Here is a 21,544-nt window from a genome sequence, read left to right on the forward strand (position 1 = left end):
CGCACGTGCAGAAAGCAACTGTTGCTCCTGGCGATTCAGTAGCGTTGGCACTAGTATTTCTAGATACAATATTTGGGCATTTGCCAGCAACGCACTCCTTAAATATAACCACATAATATATAGTACACAGGGCATAGACATAGACCTGGTGTTTGTTATTTACAACTTCACTGCAGTTGAACCATCCCTCAAAAAGATTTTGTATAAATACTATATATTATATATTATATATATTATGTTATATATATTATATTATATTGTATAAATAATATTTTCTTTGTCCAATAACAATGAAAAACCATAGCTATAATATGGTTATTATTCAGCAGGATGTTTCACAGTTGAACAATAGGTTATGTTTTAGGCTAAAAGATAAACATGGCGACCTTTTGTTTTAACTGGAATTACATTTTCCATTAATAGCCAATACTGTCCAATAATACAATAGTGTCCACTAATACAATACTGTCCTGCTGATCATATCAGTCAGGCTCTTTCTAAATAATATACAAGCTAAAGCTTTATTTGAGTGTTCAGTGTGATGTAATACATCCGTGTATCACACATGTCAAAGGCTACTATGTTGTTGATATTAGTTTTAGTTGTAGGTATATCAAGGCGCAGCAGGTTGGCTTTACAGATGTCTGTGCACTTGCTTCAGCCACGCTTCGGTTTTTATCGCTCCTCTGTGAGCAGTGTTATTTTTGGGCAAAACATTTGGCGATTTTTCTTTCTGTTTTGGCAGCTCCAACTTTTTCTTTCTCTTTTCTCGGCCTCATCCCACATCTACATCGGTTTCAACACACTTGTTAGACAAGAGTCCATGACTCAAGATTTACTTACAAGTGCAGTCGGAAAATATATTCAGTGAGCTTTTACATAATTGCAAAACTCTTAATTAAAGTAAAACTATTCCTCAATCTCTACACTTTAGAAATATTTGTCATTCGCTCTACAATCGTACACATTTCCAGAGCAGCTTTTCCCATGAGATCCATCTTTTTGGCTGCGACGATGTTGAGCACTAGGCGTGGGAACAATCCAAGAGACGGATAAAACGGAAGACCTTGGAACAAAGTGTAATTTGCTGACTCAGACTTTGTGCTATATTTGTCTCTGAGGAGCGAGTGAGTCTGATGTGCCTGGGTGAATATTTGCCATCAGAACAGTTTTGTATTTTGTAGTTTCACAAATGTATGAAGAGACCCCATATTTGTATTCAAAGCTCCTTTTAAAAAGAGTCGGAAACCCCCTTGATATGAAGGGATCTATTCATTAGCATTACTGCAGGTATTGGCATGTTTTGTGTGGAAGACACAGTAACAGCCCGAATGTCTCCCAATCTCCTTTTATGCCGACTATTATCCTGTACTTCCGACAGATGAAAAGAGTAGAATTTGAGCTTTACAAACACTTCATTCAACATGCAGGCACTCAATAAAATTTGTGACTGCAACAATGATATTTCTGCACCCGTCCCTCAACAGCACGCTTAGGGTCAACTTCAAGACACATGACTACATGTTGGTACAAATAATTAACTCAGGCTGTGGTTGAGCATTATTGGACTTTTTACCTTCATGTGAGCAAGAGAGTGACATTTGCTATTTGGAGCTCACTTGGGAAGCTGGCACCCTCTCCCTCCGTGAATCTGAGAACCAGTTGACTTCCACTGATGCTGACCTCAGACCAGCTCCGAATGCAGGGTGATGACACACAGCTTCCCCTTCTCATAAGTGGTGGGAAGTTCATGGGCCTTGTCACTGTCTGCTGCTGAGCAAATGGGTTCTCTCTTCTGAATCAGAGCTGATGTGATTCTTAATAAAAGTGCACGCTCCTGTCTAGACATGAGCATACAGGCACGGCCTTACACACACACACACACACACAGTCTCGCCCAGCTGTAAAACGCATTACTAATCTTTTGCAAAAAGAATTATGATTTCTCAAACATCTGTTTGGAGAAGAAGTGACTCATTTAGTTTTTTCTCTCTCACAACAAAGCAGAAACCAAAGCTCTCATGAATGTTTGAACAGATCTTTATCCCGTCCTCTCCTGTGTCTCCTCGTGTGTTGACGTCTTTATGAACTAAGTATATGGCAGCACATCAAGGCTGAGAGCTCTGATGTTGATCTTACCACGGGTAAGGAGAGGCCGAGCTGGAGCACTCCCATTGGCCAGCCGGATGAGAGCACATCAGACCAGTCAGTGTGTACACATTAGCATCTGAATCTTTTGTGTGTGTGTGTGTGTGTGTGTGTGTGTGTGTGTGTGTGTGTGTGTGTGTGTGTGTGTGTGTGTGTGTGTGTGTGTGTGTGTGTGCAGGCGCCCTCACATGTGAGTTAGTATGGGGGCACTTGGTGGTGTTTGTGAAAATAAATAACATTCCTGCACATTCCAGCATCGCACACCCTCCTCCTGACAGCCTTTGGCACAATGCAGCCATTGGGTCTGTTTGAAGAGGTTCCACAGTCACCAACTGTTCTCCTTGCTCAGGCCGCTGCGTATGTCCCCAGCTCGCCCATCATTTCGCCTGGTAAATATTGTAGTTTCCTGTTGTGATCTGTTTGCTTTTCTAAAAAAAGAGAGACACGCCACCTTTTGCAGGTATTAAAGGGAGACTTCTGTGGCTGCCATTTGGGCTGGACCGCCTCCAGTGATCTCTGGCTCGGCCCTCACTTCAGTTGCTAAGCGATCCTGAACTGCCCTCAGGTGCAAGAAAAGATCGTATCTCCAGCCTCTTTATCCTCAATCTGATCGGACTCGCAGCACTGCTGGTCCAAGGAGAAATCCTGAAAGAAGGACTCATTATTTTTGATCTGTGAATTTATTAATGTTTAATTTGATTATGAATAAATGAGTGAAAATCAGATTTGAAGAAATCATAGCTGCACATTTCCAGGAAAAATAATAACATGATGCATAATATTTAAGATATGGTCAAACAGTGTGAGATAAGATAATTTATACAAAATAAAATAATCCAAATGTTCTAAACCAAAAAAGAGTTTATACGCCTCAAATTACAGTCAAAGGGATTGAGTAGTGGTTGTCTTGATGAGCAGAAGACGAACTCACTTCTTTTGTGTGAGTTGTTATCCGAGCTTCTCCTTTGGTTGTTGACACACACCGCTGATGCTTTTAGTGCATGTTTGTGCATGTGAGTGTGTCCCACTGGCTAGCTCACAATCCCGTCCTGAGTGACGATGTTTATATATATCTTCATTTAAAAGGGACCATGTACAGTTAAAACATAAATGTCACCATTTGACTGTGCCAGATTGTGGCTACAGCTAATTCACATCTGTAGTCCCTTGACAGACCATACAAAAATAAAAAATGCAGAAGCGGAGCCTTCATCTTCCTGTTCCTCCTCAGGTATTCACTGTTAGCTCTGTTGCCACTTTTGACTTTGCTTTCACTGTTAACGCTGTTAGCACTGTTAGCTGCAAGCCGCCATCTTATCCGTTGCCAAGTTGAGAGGCAATAGAAATGCTCCCAATCTTATACAGCATACCTTTAATTCCTGTGGATAAATATACAACCCATCCAGATATTTCGGAGCCTGAGTGCAGTTCCCAATCTTAGCTGGATGTATACAGCTCAATCTTGGGAATTTGAGACACAATCGTCCTTTTTTTTTGAGAACTTCCCCGTGTCTCCCAGCACGATGTTAGAGGGTGACAGTAGGTCAGGGCAGCCTCTGAAGCCTGCTGATGTTGTAAACCTCCTCCGGAATCTTTCTCTTTTTAAAGTCCGACCCATTCATGATGACACTGTGACTGTGATGATTAGATTACAACTCAGCAGGCAGCTCGTGGCTCAAGCACAGTCCTTCTTGGATGGCCACAAGGTGAGATGAAACCTGCTGGCTTGGTTGTGATGCGAGGTTTCGGTGTGTAAATGTGTTGGCGCTGGTAACGATCGCTCACTTCTGGTACATTCTTGCTGTGATTTGTTTTTATCTTTTTATCTTCCCTTTACAGCTCATTGAGATACATTGACAGAACTAGCCAAACACACAGCAGCATGGGGGGAGAGAGGGCAGTCCAGCTTAAACCCTGATGTTTGAGTTGGATGGGAATCACAGATGTTGTTGTCAATTGCAGCTGATGATAAGGGGATTGATGGGTCTTAGACAGAGGGAGATTGGCTTTTGCTCAAAGGCAGTTGGTTTGCCTCCAAGTCAGATTTATGTTTGATGTCGAGGGTCGTTTTTATTAGACCAGATGAAGTCGACGTATTATGTACTGATGATATACTGTAGCAAGTTTTACCATCTTCAAGGCAAATATGTGTTTTAATTCCATACTATAAATAAGATTTGACTCTCCTGCACATAACTCACTGTACAACAACATTTTCTTTCTTTTTTTACACTTTGATTTTGGAACAGCTTACACAAATGAGGTCTTAATTATTGATCCGTTTAGGTGCCGGTAGGTGGATTATATTTCATCACAGAGCCAGACTAGCTGTCTCCCCCTGTTTCAAATCTGCTCTCGTTACAATATCCAAGAAAATGAATCCTATTGATAATGGAAAAGAAGGATTGCAAAAGAGAAACAACACTGTCTTTAATCAATGTAAATGATCACCATCATCTCCTCTGCACACACCTGCAGTGCCAACACGCCGCTTCCCTGACCTAGCGTGCAGCGCTGTGCTCTGCCCAGACAGTGTGGCACTCTGCTGTGCCAAAGGCCTTCTGCATGACTGGATATGAGCGGATAGCGCACCACAGGAATGTTGGGGCATGCTGTGGCGTAACACACCAATATAGTTTTCGCCCTGATTAACAATTAAACGGCTGCAGGAGAAGAGGAGGCTGCTAGTGGGTCACTGCCATGGTTTTGTGGGCTCGGACGAGACAGCAGCAGGTTGTGGGACGGAGTCGTTCTTGGCTCGGAGGGCACTTTGTGAAGCGCCGGCATGCGTGGCTGAGGCCTCACAGACGGCAATCAGGACATGTTTGATTCAAGCTCCAAACGTTTGATTGATTCATAAATGTTAATCACAGTGACTGCATTCTGACCCCAGTGTATTCTCAATTTCTTGAATATTTTATGACTTGTCACAAAAGGGAGGATTTAGACCAAGGTTCATTGTGTTGATCCAACCAGCTGTAGAACAGCATTTAGATACGTACATGTGTATGTGGAGTTCTGTATTTTAAAAACGGAATAATTGGCAGCATGGACAGATTCATTCTGTGTGTGTGAGAGAGATTCTTTGTTTTTGGTGATTATCAGTCTGGCTAAAGACTCCCGGGTGTCTGAGTGGAGAAATCGGTGCTGAGATGGAAAACCCAGAGTTTGCCAAGCATCTGTTCAGCTTCACTGGTGACTTCAACTATGTGTTAGCTGTGGTGGTGCAAGCAGAGAAACCACTTCTACCCATCATGTTATCTTTTACACAGCAGCTACAATCTGATATTTCTTTTCCATCATATTATTAAAAAAGCAGAAAACAATGTATCTCACCTGTGTGACACCCACACAGTAAACACCAACTGATGTTTTCCTTCGCTGACTTTAACAGACAAATATAGTCACCTTTGTACAGTACCTTTTATATAGTATGTACGGCTTCAGAGAATGAGGTCGCTGTGGTTGCATCAGAGAGAAGGAAGCTTTTATGCTGAAGACCAAGAACACACATTGATCTCTGTTGTTATTCATAGACCCGTCCGTGGGTGTGTCGTACACGGTGAACCTGGCTGCTGGAATGGGAGAGATAGAAAGGGGCCAGTGTACACTGACTAGCGATGTTGTTCATTTGATTTAATTTAAAAAATGTTTGTTCACAGGAAGCCAGTAGCCAGTTCAGGAGTGAACTATTTTGAGTGTGACTAAACACATATTCGGCCTTGACAGAACTGTTGGCACATATTTAGGCCAACCTTTTAGTCCACACAGAGAGTAAAATGTTCCACAGGTTTTCTGAGGTATCCTATATCCACCCCACAGCTTGTGCCGCACAACCCTCAGCTATGAATTGTTCCAACGTCTCAGGTTGCTTCTGTCTTCAGCAGATCCTTTCTAGGATGTGGAGAGCTGGGAGCTTCGGGGTAGAAAAAACAAAGAGGTTAGAGGGTACAGGAAGTCAAATTGGATATGGAAAACACTGGAAAATTAAGTTGTTTTTTTAAGTAGCAGATTATTTGTAATCGTTTTGTCTTTTAACAGCTTAAATGCAGCGTGGTTGGATGACTATTTATTATGTGGTGGCCAGTCCGGCATTGAAGTGAGAGCTCTTCTGGTAAATAGGTAACAATGTCAGTCTTCTATGGCAGAAGGTGTTTGGTATTTGGTCCCAGCAGCAGGGAACAGCAGCCTGTTCAGGGTCACATGTCTCCTCTTCCCTCCTCCACTGGCATGGTGATGCACACATTTGTGATCACACGATGTGATTGTATGCATTTCCACTGCAGCCTCACAAAAGTGTAGCAGAATTGTTTTATGTGGATGGATAAAAGCATATTGGGATATATATGCATGTATTTATATTTCTTCGCGCTTTCAGACATTTACAGCCCTAACAGCCATATTTAGCATTACATAAATTAGTCAGCTAGTCGTTCACAACTGTAGTTGCCAGACATGTTCGGATGAGATGATATGTTGCTTTGGGGACTATGAAGCGAAAGAATCGGTCATAATCTGTGTTCATGTTCACTTCTCCCGTTGAGTTAATAGACAAGTAGGACCAGTCGCTAGTCTTGTTGAAACCCATGTGACATAGATACAGGAAATTGACTCGGTGTGTCGTCACCTTTCTGAACTATCTGTCGTCTCATTTAGGTTATTTATTTGAATGTATAAAGTCAGGAAAATGTGCCTTTTGGCTGAATCTGATTACATTTTATGTCAATATGTTTGTACCTGATACATAAATGAAGTAAAGTAAATCAAATTGAATAAGTCTATTTTACACAGACCATATTGTACTTTTTTAAAAAATCTAATTAAAAAAATGTAGATTTGGGATCCTGTGCCAAATCCTCCAGCACTCCTCAGAAGTCGGAGACATTCATCTTTTGAAGGCAGTTTGTTTGCCTTTTTGACCCCACAGCTGTTTCCTGTAAAATTCAATTAGAAGTGTTGATTGTTTATCCAGGCCCTCTGCTGTCATCAGCCTGTGGGGCGATGGTCCCATGGTGACTCTGTAGTAAAAGAGTGTTTATGTGACGCTGTTTATGTGTATGTACTGAATGTGTGTGAGAAACTAAGATACGTAGTTGGTAGAACTGCCCTCTCATTTTTTTAAATGCCTTTTCACTCTGAATGACTTATTTCCAAGAAACTTTTGAGCACATTTTTGGGAAACAAAATATTTTAAGTGGTGCTTTTATTGAACCTGTTATGGAGTTTTTAGGGATCTGTTGATTTACTCAACTAATTTATTAGTCGACCAAACCGTATCAGTGTCAGTTGACTAAGAATTCCTTTGGTTGAACAGCTTTAGTTGTTGGGTATCCGAATATGTCGGGCCTGATATGCATTTCAGCTACGTCCAGTTTTGTATGAGAAATGTTCCCGGGCAGATGTCTTTATTTCACACCATGAAAAGACAAAATTACAGCTCTTGGAATCCACTCTACGCTACACATCAGCAAGTTAAGTTTGACAGCTGGCACAGAGAAAGGGGATTATTTCAAATTTGCAATCCCCCTTTCCTCCCTCCCACCTACGACTGCCAAAGAGTAATTCATTCTAGTGCATAACGCCAGGATTTCCAACTATTATCCCCTGCCGCCCTGTTACCTGCTTATCTTTTTTTGTTAGATCTCAGCTCCCTCCCTGAGAGTATTTTCCCTGCAGGGAAACGGGTAGTATTACACCTAATTAGACAACAGGAGAGAGTAGTTTTCATGATCCCACGTTGACCTGACCCCTGGCCGACACTGACCTCACAGCAGCATCTCCACATCTGGTTCAGATCTCTGTAAATTACAGCTAATACCATTGCTAAACAGTGTTAGGCACAAGGAGCTAAAGAAAGTCCTATCTACTTTGTCAAAGTAGTGAGGCAGGATAAGGAGATAGTGAAGTTCAGGGTGAAATGTGCACTGAGGTGCTTTTTGTTCTTGGATGCTTTAGTCATCTTTAAGTCCTTCTGGAGATCTCAAATAATGAGATGAGGTCATGGCAAACAACATACTACTCAAGTAGTGTTGGACTCTCAACATGTGGATGTGGTTAGTACCCATCTGCTCAGAGCAGAGCTGCAACAAGTTATCTTCACAAATCATGGATTTCTGGTTATTAGTCATTGACGTGCTTGCCTAAATCATAGAATGGATATAACGATGGATGAAACGATAGCTCCCCAAAAGTGAAGACAAAAAATCTTGATCGTCCTCTGGTGGCTATCTGCAGTATAAAGCTGTCCCCTCCATATTAGCGGATAGGACATGATTGACAGCTGAAGTAAGAGTTGTGGAGCACGTTGTGTGTGTGTGTGTGTGTGTGTGTGTGTGTGTGTGTGTGTGTGTGTGTGTGTGTGTGTGTTCATATCAGTGTCAGCAGACACTCCGATGACGTTTCTAAAACAAGAATCACAGGTTTTTGTAATAGAACATGCGTCAATTTGATCATAGAGTTTTCAGCGCAGATATTATGGTTGTTTGTTTTTGTATTTCTAGCCAATCGGTTACAGAGATGCTAACGTAGCAGCTAGGTAGTTTATGTTAGGAAGGTGTGGCTGTGCTGGGCTTGCGATTGGCTTGGACGGGTGTATGGGCGGGACCTTGATTCAGCAGCTTCCCCTATCACTAGTGGAGAGACACTGGCTCCACACGGAAGTTACCGTAGCCGTGATATTTTGGCTTCACTTTTGTAGTGAAGACGGCTTCTATTTTGCCAAAATTCTGAGATTTCCAGGCCGACATTTGTGCTCTGTCGTGTTCAGAATTATAAAAGTTATTCACCGCACAGTTTGAAAAAGGCCATGTGTATTTCTTCAAGTGTTAACAATAGTACAATGCCAAATGAACGCTGTGATGAGGCCACAGAGAAAGTAAAACACTGCGGCACTAACCCTGATGAGCAGTGACTACAGTTGCATCATTGTTTTACGGCGTCATGTGGTCTTGTACGTAAAGACTTCCATCCTTGTCTCGGGGCTGAACATTACTGAACTGTAGGTTAAAAGATGTAATAACCGCTTACAGCTTTGGCCACACCTGAATCAGAATCTATTTTTTTCTTCCAAAATGGGAAATGATTTGCTTATAAAGGCCCATCCTAAATGAGGCACAGTTTGTTTAAATCCCTGCAGATTGACGTCAGCTAACGCTGCATGTCCAAGTTCACAAGTGTTTTACTGTTGGCTTGAGGCGAGTGTTTATGTTCGGCCTCGCTTGCCAATTTAGTAATGAGTCATTTAAGTGAAGATTTGGAGGTTCAGTTTATGTAAAGCATTCAGAGGACTGTGATGTCACCCAGTAGGAGAGCCCACACAAAGAATGTAAACCTTTTTAATCTAGTTCTGAAATCTCTAAGCTGCCACTTGAAGACGTATTACCCTGTGACCACATGCATTCAATGCAGAGTCTTGACCTTCTTGAATGGCTACATGCAGAAGTAATCATTTAACTTGTGGAGGCAGGAGAATATGAGAAAATGCACTCTTCCGCTTTTTGTGATCGGAAACATCGTGACACAGCCAAGGCCAGAGACCCGTTCAGTTCTGGAGAAAAGACACTTCTAGAAAGTTCACAGAAAGTTCGGTATTCATGCCGAGGGAATTCAATTTATTGTTTTGTCCTTGATAATGTTTTGTTGTTTATAATTGTGGTGGATATCACTCCTCGTTAGAAAGGCCTTCAGAAAGAAAATGATGGGAAATATACTACAAAATATATACAAAAAGGAAGACAAAGGAGTTATCTTCCTTTTTTGTTTATAATTTGCTCCCACTTTACTTTTATTTTTCTGTTTAAGGACCAGTTGGATATCACGTTTCTGCTTCTTATAGTTAGATGTTTTTTCTCTCATATTAGTACTGAATACAAAATCCTAAAATCTCTTAGCAAATATGCTATTTATCCAGCAATTGTGTGTCAGGGTGTGAAGAGTCGGATGTTCAGCTAACAAAGCTAGCAAAGCTTCCACCGCTATGAGTGAGGTTACATCCACACTGATGTGTCAATGATATTCTTTCACACAGGTGTTTCAGGATCGTTTTTAAAATTATTTCCGTCCATACTAACACGGCTGAAAACAAATATCACATGACCAGTCACATACTATAGGCATGTAGGTGCCGGCATAAACAGGAAGTAGATTGGTTGCTTAGTTACAGTTTAATCATACTCTTTAATATGAAATGGTTGTGCTTGATACTGAAGATTTTTCTTTTCCACGAACATACACTCAAACAGACAAATTTAGTTGAAAAAGTTTTATTTTTCAAACTTTGTTCCACGACTGCATGTCTTTCTCTATCTTAAGTTAAGTTATCCCTTGTATTAATCTACTACATGCGGAGGAAGAAAGCTATTATTAGTGCTATCTGCAAGCAGCGTTATCAGCCCAATGGAGTGGATGTTTGAAGTCACGGTTTGCCGCTTTATTATGGACATAAATGGATGACTTTCCTCTTCTTATCTATGCTTATTTTGTTCTGCACAACTATTGTGAAGTTTACAAAGAAACTGTAAACAAAAGCGTAAATGCTCTCTAGTTCAACAGGGATTTTCATTTGTCCGACAGAGATACGAGTGTGAGAACAGAAAACAACTAAATGAGTTAAAGACGTGTTTAACAAATTACTTTACCCATAATCTAGTAAAACTTTGATTTGTAGAGCTGCAACCTTGTATCTAAGTTTTTAGAATACAACTTTCTTTTGCACTAAATTTGTCTGTTTGAGTGTGTGTGTGTGTGTGTGTGTGTGTGTGTGTGTGTGTGTGTGTGTGTGTGTGTGTGTGTGTGTGTGTGTGTGTGTGTGTGGGAAATATGGATAACAATCTTAAATATCAAGCACAACCTTGTATTGTTCATGTGAACATTAAAACATTGTTTAAAAAAAAAAAAGAAAAGTGTTAGGATGGATGTAGCCTGGGGGTGAGGACAGTCGAGCTGTGGGAACACTTCACATATTTGCCTGCTGTTCAGGAGAATCTTTTGATTTTATTATATATGCTATTTAAACAGCGGCAGCTGTGTCTTTTCCTTTGGAAGGGAAATGTTTTCCTGCTGTGTCAACTCTGGTTTATAGGAATTTAATAGAAAGAGGATTACCCTCTTTTATTGTTGTCTGGTATGGAAATCTTAACATAATTTCCATACACTGACTAGGCTCCACCAGCTTCTTAATTTAGCAGTAAAATACTCTGAGGTATTTTCAGAATGGGATTCCTCTGCAAGGCCATCCCAGACCGTCCTGACCGGCCCTGTGCAAAGAGTTGAACTCCTGTCATCAGGCCGCTGCTGTGGAGCACGACCCTCAATAATGCTCAACATGGAATTACTTAAGCACATTAAAATCTGCCCTTTCTGCCTCCTTTTTGCACTGTCCATCCATCCATCCATTATCAGCCGCTTATCCGGGGTCGGGTTGCGTTGGCAGCAGGTTCGGCAGGCCGACCCAGGCTTCCCTCTCACCCGCAACACTTTACAGCTCATTCTGGGGGATTGTATCCGAGACCTCGTTCTTTCGGTCACGACCCAAAGGTGAAGGTTGGAACGTAGACCGAGCTTCACCAAGACGGACCGGTACAGCGCCTGTTTTATTGCTGCAGCCGCACCGATCCGCCTGTCGATCTCCCGCTCCACCTTACCCTCACTCGTGAACAAGACCCTGAGATACTTGAACTCCTTCGCTTGGGGTAGTTTTGCACTGTGACATTGTGTTATTTCTCCTCACATTGGATGGTTTGAACTGCTGTGCAGTTTGGTGTCGTTGTTTTTGTCGTATTTGTCGAGGTGAGCCTAAGCTGGTGCATTTCCCTTCATGGAACAATTCAGATGGGCACGATGAGACATGACTTTCACTTGAGTTTTAGAATCTGTGTCAATATTTACTTCGTTACCAACTGGTCTAATGCTTATTATCAACATCAGATAGTTCATGATGATGTAATGTTTATACTCTTAGGTAGGAGTTGTAACACTGTTTATTGTTGCTTAGTTGCAAGCGTTGGTGCTTATTATAGTGACTAAACAGTTACATAGTTAATTATATTAACATTGGCCAAGTTTATACTAAAGTACACTGACTCATTCTATTTGACAGACATAATATCTTTTATCTTGTAATAATGATTATTCCTCTGGATTCCAAACTGATGATACACTTTTATTATATTTACTGAACTATTGTGTCATAGTGCTGTTAAATGGTGCAGCTGATAGCGAAGCCTTATCGCTTCATTACAGATCAGTTGAGAAACGTTTTATTTTAGTGGACTTTTTGTACTGTACATTTTCCTGTGGAACGGTTATAGAGCTGACGCATTACAAATCCACATGACTATTTCCTTTCATGTTGCTTTGTTGGTAAACCTCAAACTCTTGGAAAGTAAGGCCCAAATGTTTGCTTTTAATGGTCTAAATAAGGCTTTGCATGGTAGTTAAAGTGGTTTTAGTTAATGATAGGTGTTACGTTCTTAGAATATCCCATATGTTTATGGCATATGTTTTGGGTGTGAGGCTTTGCCTTGGCGCAGCTAAAAATAATAAATATCATAAACTTAAGTAAATTTCTCACTTTAACTGCCGTTCACACAAACTGAACCACATCTAATTAAGATGTTGAATGTCAGCAACAGTGTTACGAAACGTGTCTGTCATTCTTTTGCTTCTGTTTCCTCACAGCAAATGCTACTAATGAATTAAACCCGGTGCAGAAGCTCACCTTGTGGGCCGGTTTCTAAGCAGCAGCAGAGATGCAAACAAAACCAATGAGAGACTTGCTGCTCCGTGGTTTGGTGGCTTACAGCATCTCTTCATCAAAGAGGAATTTTGACATGGCTCGGGCAGAAAGCTGAATCGTGGAGACTGTGTCATTCTGAGGAAATGAGCCATACCCAAGAGTCTATAATATGGACTCGGATTGAGACTAGCGAGCGGAACATGACTTTCTGTACAGTAGAGCCTTTGTAGTGTTGTTCAGAAATGGATTTATGACTTCATATAGATGTTGGACAGTAAACAACTATTCTTTGTCATATGCAGTTTCAGTGGAAAAATCTTGCTACGGGTTCTTAGAATTGCATATTTCTCTGAAGCGATGTTTTATTGGTTTTCCTTCTGGCGATGTGTCACTTTATCTTGACAGCTTTGAATAAACATCAGGCCACAGCTGGCACTGGTTTGACCTGTCGCAGGATCTTTTCAAATATCAGAAGTTTATTTTAATGGACTTTTTCGCTGATGGTTCTCTCTGTATGAAGCTTCTTCCGTCTTTAAGGCGTGTGTGGGCCTGTACTCGCAGTAGCCAACAATAACACAGCCCTTTTGGTCCTCTCACTTACTGCGTGCAGTGTGGTTTTCAGTAACGTGCAGACATGTCATGCATGCAGGCCTCTGTGTTTCATGCTTTCCATGAGCTGCTCGCGTCTACTGTACAGCTCGTCTGTGGTTTATGGTCCTGGCAGTTTTTTGTGCACCGTCAGCCTGTAGGAGGCTTCAGCGCGTGCTGTACGTGTGGTGTGAGAGGCATAGCCGAGAGGCTCAGTAATGGGATGCCCAGGCGAGGACTTGGACTCGGACGTCGCATCACTGCCTGAATGAGCTCATGAGAGCATTATAATACTAGATATTTGAGGCTGAAACTAATATTGATGGTAGAGATAATATGATGATGATGTATAAGCTGATAGGATTTTTCTTTGACATCAACCCAAACATTTAGATAAAGAAGGGAAAGAACTGTAGGTACATACTGGATGCCGTGGTGAGGGAGTTTTCCCACTATTAACTTGTGACGACATCGGTGTTAGCGATTACGCCAGACATTTTACAAGAAAAGATATTCCTCGATGATATCTGTTGAGCCTTTACTTTGATCTTTATGGCTGTGTGCCTGGCCTCTCCAGTCAAACTTTCACTGCAGGGCCGCAGGTTTCCATCTGGTGCCGTGTTCCGGCTGCAACCTGTTTTTCTTTTTTCTTCTGTCGTTTACAGATTGCTTGAATTACGTTGTCAGGTTCTCTACTAGCATTGGGCTTAAATTAAAAATGTTGCCAAAAGGGCGCTTTTCGCTTTGACACTAAACCCTCAGTAAAGTCTTGCCACTCAACTCCTCTTGTCACGTGAGAAGTGACTCCTGCTACTACGTTTATTATATAATCCGACGTCCAACTAAGCACTGATAACACGGCAAGTATTTTACACTTTTTTTTTTTTTTTATGTGGACAAAAATGAACTAAATGGGTTTTACTTTTATTGGAGAAAAAAAAGAAGCAAAACAATGGTAATGAATCAGTGCATGTCCAAATCTTGTGTAACATTGGGAACAGACAGAGTTTCTAAATTACTTCTCAAAAACGTTATCCTTAAAAGTATCATCGGTCTGGCCAACTCCTTGGTCTAGCTCCAGCAGAGATGGTTGTATAGTCATTCCGTGACAGTACATACTCTGTCAGAGTATCCAGTGCCTGACCATGAGGCATTGGCTTTGGAATGGAAAGGCCTTCTGTGCACATTGGTACAGATCTGTTATTGTCTCTGTAGTTAAAGTGGATCACCAGTGTCAGAGTGAAGCATTTCGAAAAGAACCGTGTGTGTTTTCAATCATGGCTTCCTTTTTTTTAAATCCCGCCCTCCTTCCTTCTAACTTCACATAGATGCCCTGAGACAATACACACACACACACACACACACACACACACACACACACACACACACACACACACACACACACACACACACACACACACACACACTCCTGTATCATCTGAGTAAATGTTACAGATAAGACAATGGTGGCTTTCTGGTGCTAAGCCCCATTCTGTTATGTAAGAAAACAACCACTACTTTGTCACTTTCCTTCACCCGTTTAACATTAAAAGATAAATGTTTGAAGGTTTCTGGGAATGTCTTAGGCCTGGTTTGTTTTCGTCAGACCCGCCACTTGCAGCTGTCATGGCTTAGTGTTGAAATTTACACTCATAACAATCCTTCATCCTCGGTTATCCTGCAGGCCTTAGAGAGACTACAGTAGGTATAATTTACTGCCTCACAAGCAGCTTATTCAAGCACTCTGTGGGTACATACCTTTGTGGATTGTTCAGTGAAAGTTTTAGCACTGCATACCTTTCACCCAATGCTTTATAATTTGGGGATTGTGTTCTGGGAATAACCCCTATTTTGTAAGCATGTTATTATGATGTTTTCATTTGCTAACACATGCATTCAGTTGCCTCTGCACCTCCTCAGGCTATCGGAAACATCAAGTGAGTTTCTTTTTCCAATGACGTGATGGGGAAAAGAGTGATGCTCGACTTTTATAACTGTGATTACTTCATTTTCTGCTTGTTTCCAACTATTATTCGTCCTCACAGTGGCCACACATGACACAGATCACAGCACATTCCTGGCATCGCAGCCACACAATAAATCCCAAACAAAAGAGCTCTCATTGAAATATTGTGACCATGGATTTGCAGTCTACAGCTAATGACGTTAATGGAAACGGCAGTTGTGACTGAAGGCTGGATGCCGGGTCACATTTCTGTCCCTGGTGATGGAGGCCGGAAGACAAGGGAAGATGTGGCTCACTTCATTCTCAGGGGGTCAATACTAGCCAGCTGTGAAAAGGGAGGAAATTAGGTCAGCCTCAACTTAGGGAGTCACATTTTTGGAACCACCCACACCAATGACAATGTATTTCATTATCTCTCTTTAGGATAGGATAGGATGTATACTGTATTCATCCCTAAGGGGAAATTTGGTTATTTAAATACATTTGTACGGGACACTCGTAGAGCTGAAAAGTCACCTGGCGTAAGCTGGTACGGTAGTGGTGGTTGGTCGAACTGTCCAGAAAGCTTTTGTTTTGGGAGGTTTGGGGGCGGTCTTCCCCTCCAGATTGCTGGGGATTTCCTCTCCTCCCCCAGGAACATCCTGTTATCTGAGCTGTGACTCAGTGGAAAGACCTGCTTTCAGTGACTGGACCGTTTCTTCCCTCTAGATTACCACATTTGCTTGATGCAGACAATGTTTCTAATCTAAAACTAACAGGAAATACATTGGTTACATGTTGTAGCATTGTACTTGATGAACTTAATCAGGTTAGGGAATTTAGCCTTTACTTTTTTCATTTGACATTCATGAAAGGAAATGAAATTTATATCAATCATGTTCTCCTATAACTTTAGCAGCTGTGTGTGGGATGACTCGGGTCTGGACAAGAGGATATACGAGGGGGAAACACATTTTTTTTGTGGAAGGAAAATCTGAGTTGTGAAACCGTTTTCTGTGGTTCAAGAAAGTTTGAGAGGGTTGAAAATGAAAGTTAATTTCCATCCATCTATTTTACTCTCCTTATACGAGGCCGGGTTGCAAGGGCAGCTGGGTATGCAGGTATTCCAGATGTCAAAGTGAATCTGTTCAGGTTAAATCATCATCTGTTCACTCCTATCAGCAAAAGGCCCTACAGAACTGAAACTAGTTTGTGATAATGTGACAACGCTATGGTTACGGTTTGGTTAGGTTGAGGCAAAGATGGTGGTTTGAGTCCTCTGTTGCTCTCCCGAAGGGAGGGGGGGCGGGTCCTGTGCCGATTTGAGGTCCCAGGACGGAGGATGTTGTGTGTACAGATTGTAAAGACCTTTGAGGCAAATTTCTTATTTGTGATTTTGGACTATACAAAATTAATTAAATTGAACATGTTCATGCTTAAACTTCCTCATTTTCTCCTGTCATTATGCATACGGCTTCTAGAGGGTTTTGAGACTTTAACGTTATCATGTGCCGTTTTGGGACGCTTGCTGAAACGACGGATGCTGTTATTTTTGTTGGGGGGGCAGTCTCTGTGGTGATGACTCCTAATGGTATTGGTCCTTTGACTTTTTGTCTTGCGCCTCCAACAGGCTAGAATGTTTGCTTCCTGAAACTTCCAACATCCAACTTAACGTCTCCAAAACTAACTATTGTTAAACAAAATCTTCTTGGTGTCTGTTGTTCTTTGATATATGTGGTAACGAGAATGCGAGAACGAGAATTTCTCTTGGTGCTGTACCTTTTTTGAGTCAAGTACACCCCAGTGAAGGATCTGACCTTTGCCCTCAGCTTTTAGCCCGGCCCTGATTGATTAGACAACAGTTTGGTCGAGCCTGCTCTGTGTCACACAATGTTTTCTAAAGTAATTAACATCATTACGTCGTGAGGAGTAGAAAGATGCTGATAGAAATATGGGTCAGTTGTGCCTGAGGGCCTCCTGTTAAACAGCTGGGTGGGATGACCTCTGGCCTCCCTGGCCCATATATATTGGTGAACATGTTACGATGTAATTTTCTTCTCCTCTCTAGAAATACTCTCACTAATGCTGTTCCTGCACACCCACACCCACAATGTGCATTCATCCCGTACCAGATTGAGTATGTAGTCATGACAAAAGAGGCTGTGACAATTACGAGCATATTTCGCTGATATCATTGGGGTTTCTTGGCACCAATATAAGCGTATAAAACAAAATTGCATTTGCGTTAAACAGAGTGAGACACAAACACTTGTCGCCAACATCAACCTCACATCTGTTTGTACCTTGTTTGCCTTCTTCTTGTCCAAAAACTCCAGGTTTATGGGTACATTTTGTTCTTGGACTCATAGTATGAATCTTGTCCAAGTTTAGTATCAGACATTTTCCTCCCTTCATTTCCTCCTTCATTTAATCTCAGCACAATGATCTAATTTTCATTGTCTGTTGTGAAGGAAGTATCACGGGGGCAACAGCTTCTCGGGTCTAGATCAGGATGTTGAGCTCAGCGTGTCTATGTGAAAAATGTGAGTCTGGACTTCACTAATGAATACGTATCGTGCTCCAAGAGAAAAATATGAATTCTTCAGTTTTGAGAGTGTGTTGAAGTCAAAGACACTGGCTTCAGGGAAATAATTATTTTAATATTCTGTCAACATGTGGTCTGCTGTGTTCAGTGGTTTAACCTCGGCTTCAAAATATCCTTTAGGTCTGATACTTGTTGTGACCAGTATTTACTGAATCACGTCTATCTGCGCTTGCATACTTTTCAAATGAAAGACAAGAATGTTAAAGCATCTGTAATCTATATTCTAATAATTACAAACTAATGAACCAACACTCTTTTTGGGGTCTGATAGCATGACAGCTCAATCAGCTGACCTCAATGTTGGGAACGTTGGTCCTGTTTGAATGTCCTCTTCCAACAAAACTCAAGGAGCTAAATAACATCAATAATCCAAGCACCATTACTTACAGCATAAACTATGGCTTTCCTTTTTACACCTTACAGGATAATTGTGTTCCTGTTACGCCGGCAGAGGACCTATTTGCTAAAGACTGGATGCAGAGTTAATGAAAACAAGTTTCAAATTTAATTGATGCTAGTATATTGTGTTTTTTCAACTCATGGTCAATGTTATAGGGCTGAAATTTGTGAGGTTGTTTTACCTTGTTATTTGTATGCTTGGAAAATGTCACTCGCCAACCAGACAATTTGAAGGCTTATTAGTGAAGTAATTTAATTAGGGTTAATTCTACAAAACGTGATTATTTCTCACCTTCCCCATAATATTGAATTGGCCTGTTCTTGGATGGCACACAGTGTGGTCGTTGCAGTTGTTTAGAGACCTTTTGAAGTATTTTTCTGGTAATTGTTTTCATTCTTGCTGAATCAGGTCAGCTGTGTTTTCCAATGTTATATAGGTAATTTCATAAATCAATCTTCAGGATGTGTTTGGGAAACAATGTCAGATGTTCTGTTGACCACAGTCTGCCAGCTAGAACCATAAGTTCTCTGAGGAAAAGAAACAGACTTCTTATAATGAACAGATGCCTAATTCCAGACCTCCTGTGTGTCCTTCTTTGCCAAACCACTTCCTCACAGTAGTTTAACAGGGCAGTGAATCCAGACCTGAAACTGAGACCTTCGAGCCTTTCACCTCTGTAGTTACAGGTGACATCCATCCAGCAAACGTCTCGAAATGCTCACTCAGGGTTTAATAGTCGCTGAGGTCCAGAAGCCTCGCTGTTCATTATTTGAAGTGGCAGCTGGCATTGTTTCCTGCCAGTGTCACAGCACGGAAAATATGTTTTTAAGTGAAGTGAGTGTCTGAGCTGCCAGAGTCTGAATGTTTGAGATTCTTTGAGGAAGAGATCCTCTTCGCCTGTTTTGTGGTGTTTCGCAGAAGAAAACGGTTGGCCTCTGCTGGCTTGTGTGCGTTGCGGTGGAGGACATTTAAGGGATTAAAACGCTGAGGGAGCATCTGTGCCCTTTTTGGAGCGTCAAAACGCATCATTATTTATTCTGCCTGCTAAATTAGACCGGAGAGTCTGTAAACCCTCAGCCCAAGCGAGGAGATTGGAGAGCACACGGGTGGATGTGCAGATACTCGCAGTCATGCATGAACACACAGATGAGCCCGAGGTGCACACACACACACACACACACACACACACACACACACACACACACACACACACACACGTAAAGACTGCACACACAGCCAGTGGAGCTGATGCAGGTGGGACACATCAACAAGCAATAACTCCGCACACGCATCCTTCTGCCCACACACATCCTTCCCACCTCTCTCCAATCCAAGCTGATCTCAAAGTGACTCTTGTTTAACCTCGACAGGTAATCTCTGCACATGTTTTTGTTTTTCAAGGTGCTCTTTAGAGGAAGGGCCCAGAGTTCGATGGTACAGTAGAAAGTGTGTTGATTTCATTGCCTGTGACCCAGCATGACCGCAGCAGAAACCATTACCAGGTGGGCAGCTCCCCCGTGCAGACTGAGGGGGCAGATGAATATCTCTTGTCTATAAGTGTTTCAGGATGGTGGGTACGGACACATTAGCTGCTGTCAGTCATTCACTGTCATGAGAAACAACACGTAGAGAAACACTAATTCTAAGTTGTGCTGCCGGTTGGTTTGTTGTATCTTTTAGTGACTGTAAGTAGTCATCCAGACAGCCTGTCCATCACTCAGTCAGTGAAGCTGCATTCAAACTACAGGCCTTTGAATTTGGGCTGGTTTTGAACTTATTTAAATGAATCCCAATGTTTAAAATCCTTCTGCTAACAACATGAACCAAAAGCAATAAAAGATTGAAAGAGTACCGTGTAACGGGTAAAAAACAACAACTTTATTTTGCCATGATTGTTGCCTGGCTTCCACCCCTCAGTGCTGACTGGAATATCTCAACTACCAGTGGGTGGTTTGTTTTGACATTTTGTTGAGACAAGCCCACTGCGTTTAGTGATCCCCAGACTTTCCCTCTTGTGCCACCATGAGGTTGACATTTTTAGTTGTTAGTGTTATGTTTCAATAGCTGTTGGATGGACTGTCGTGATTTTTCAATGTTTTCACTTATCCAGTAAACTATGCCAATATATGCCGGATGGATTGGTGCCACCATGAGGTTCACCATTTATGGTATTGATGGGAATGTCAGTACAACTGTTGTTCGGTATCGACATTCAAGTTCCTTTCAGGATGTTTTGTAAACACTAACTTTTCATCGAGCAACGGGTCAAACTTGTAATTTGTCCAAATATATACATCACCATCATCCTCAGATATACTTTGTGTTTATTGCAAATTAGTAATATTGTTTTATGAGCCTGAAAGTTTCGAACCAAAGTGTTTTTTTAATAGTTGCATCAACCTTGTCCTTTTTCTTGCATTGTGTCTCGTTGGGCATCAAGGGAATGATGCTCCAGCCAAGTGGCCATGGTTACCAGTGTTATAGAACTTTAAAAAAAAAAAGAAGATATTAGCTTGGCAGTTCTTGAAAACTCGAGTGGGAGTGGTCAAATGACAGGCTTTAAACCACTTGATGTAATTAGAAAACTATGTGCAGCTTTTCACAAGGATTAGAAAGTATATTCCAGATCTGTGTGAAGTGAGTGGGAAAACATAAAAATAAGGACATTTATCATTTGCAGTTGGATTTTAACTTACGCTTGTCAGTCAATCATATGCCGAATTGAGGTAGAAGTCTCAATTGACACTCAAGGCGCTATCGCTACAGTATAGGAGATCTTTTTCAAAGAGATGGAGGTGATTATTTTCATCTCCCACGGTGCTTTCTTCTGATGGGCCTCAGGTGCTGGTGTACGTCTGGGGCTTTGGGAAAGCCTGTTTTCTTTAGAAACAGTCAATGATATGTTTAACAGTGTTTTTGTGTAGCCTCTGTGATTTATAGCAACTATAAACAACTATAAAAGTCAATTTGTTTTACAGTGAAATCAGCTTGTGTTATTTTTGTACTGTCTAGTTTACATTTTATATTTTATATTAGTTTATTTTTTATAAACCTTTCAAAACAACATTCTTTCTCAGCCTCACTGATAAAAATGCCACTTGTTGAGTCTGATGTGCTTTCTCA

General features: G+C 41.4%; 1 protein-coding gene across 1 annotated transcript in view; it reads left to right on the top strand.

Annotated features, from left to right (window-relative positions):
• Positions 1-21,544, top strand: part of p3h2 (prolyl 3-hydroxylase 2) — a gene marked incomplete at both ends in the record, with an annotated part of 54,021 nt that overhangs the window by 518 nt on the left and 31,959 nt on the right. The gene's annotated exons all lie outside the window — the stretch shown is intronic.

Source organism: Taurulus bubalis (assembly GCF_910589615.1).
Source record: "Taurulus bubalis genome assembly, chromosome: 7".
Classification (NCBI taxonomy): Eukaryota; Metazoa; Chordata; class Actinopteri; order Perciformes; family Cottidae; genus Taurulus; species Taurulus bubalis.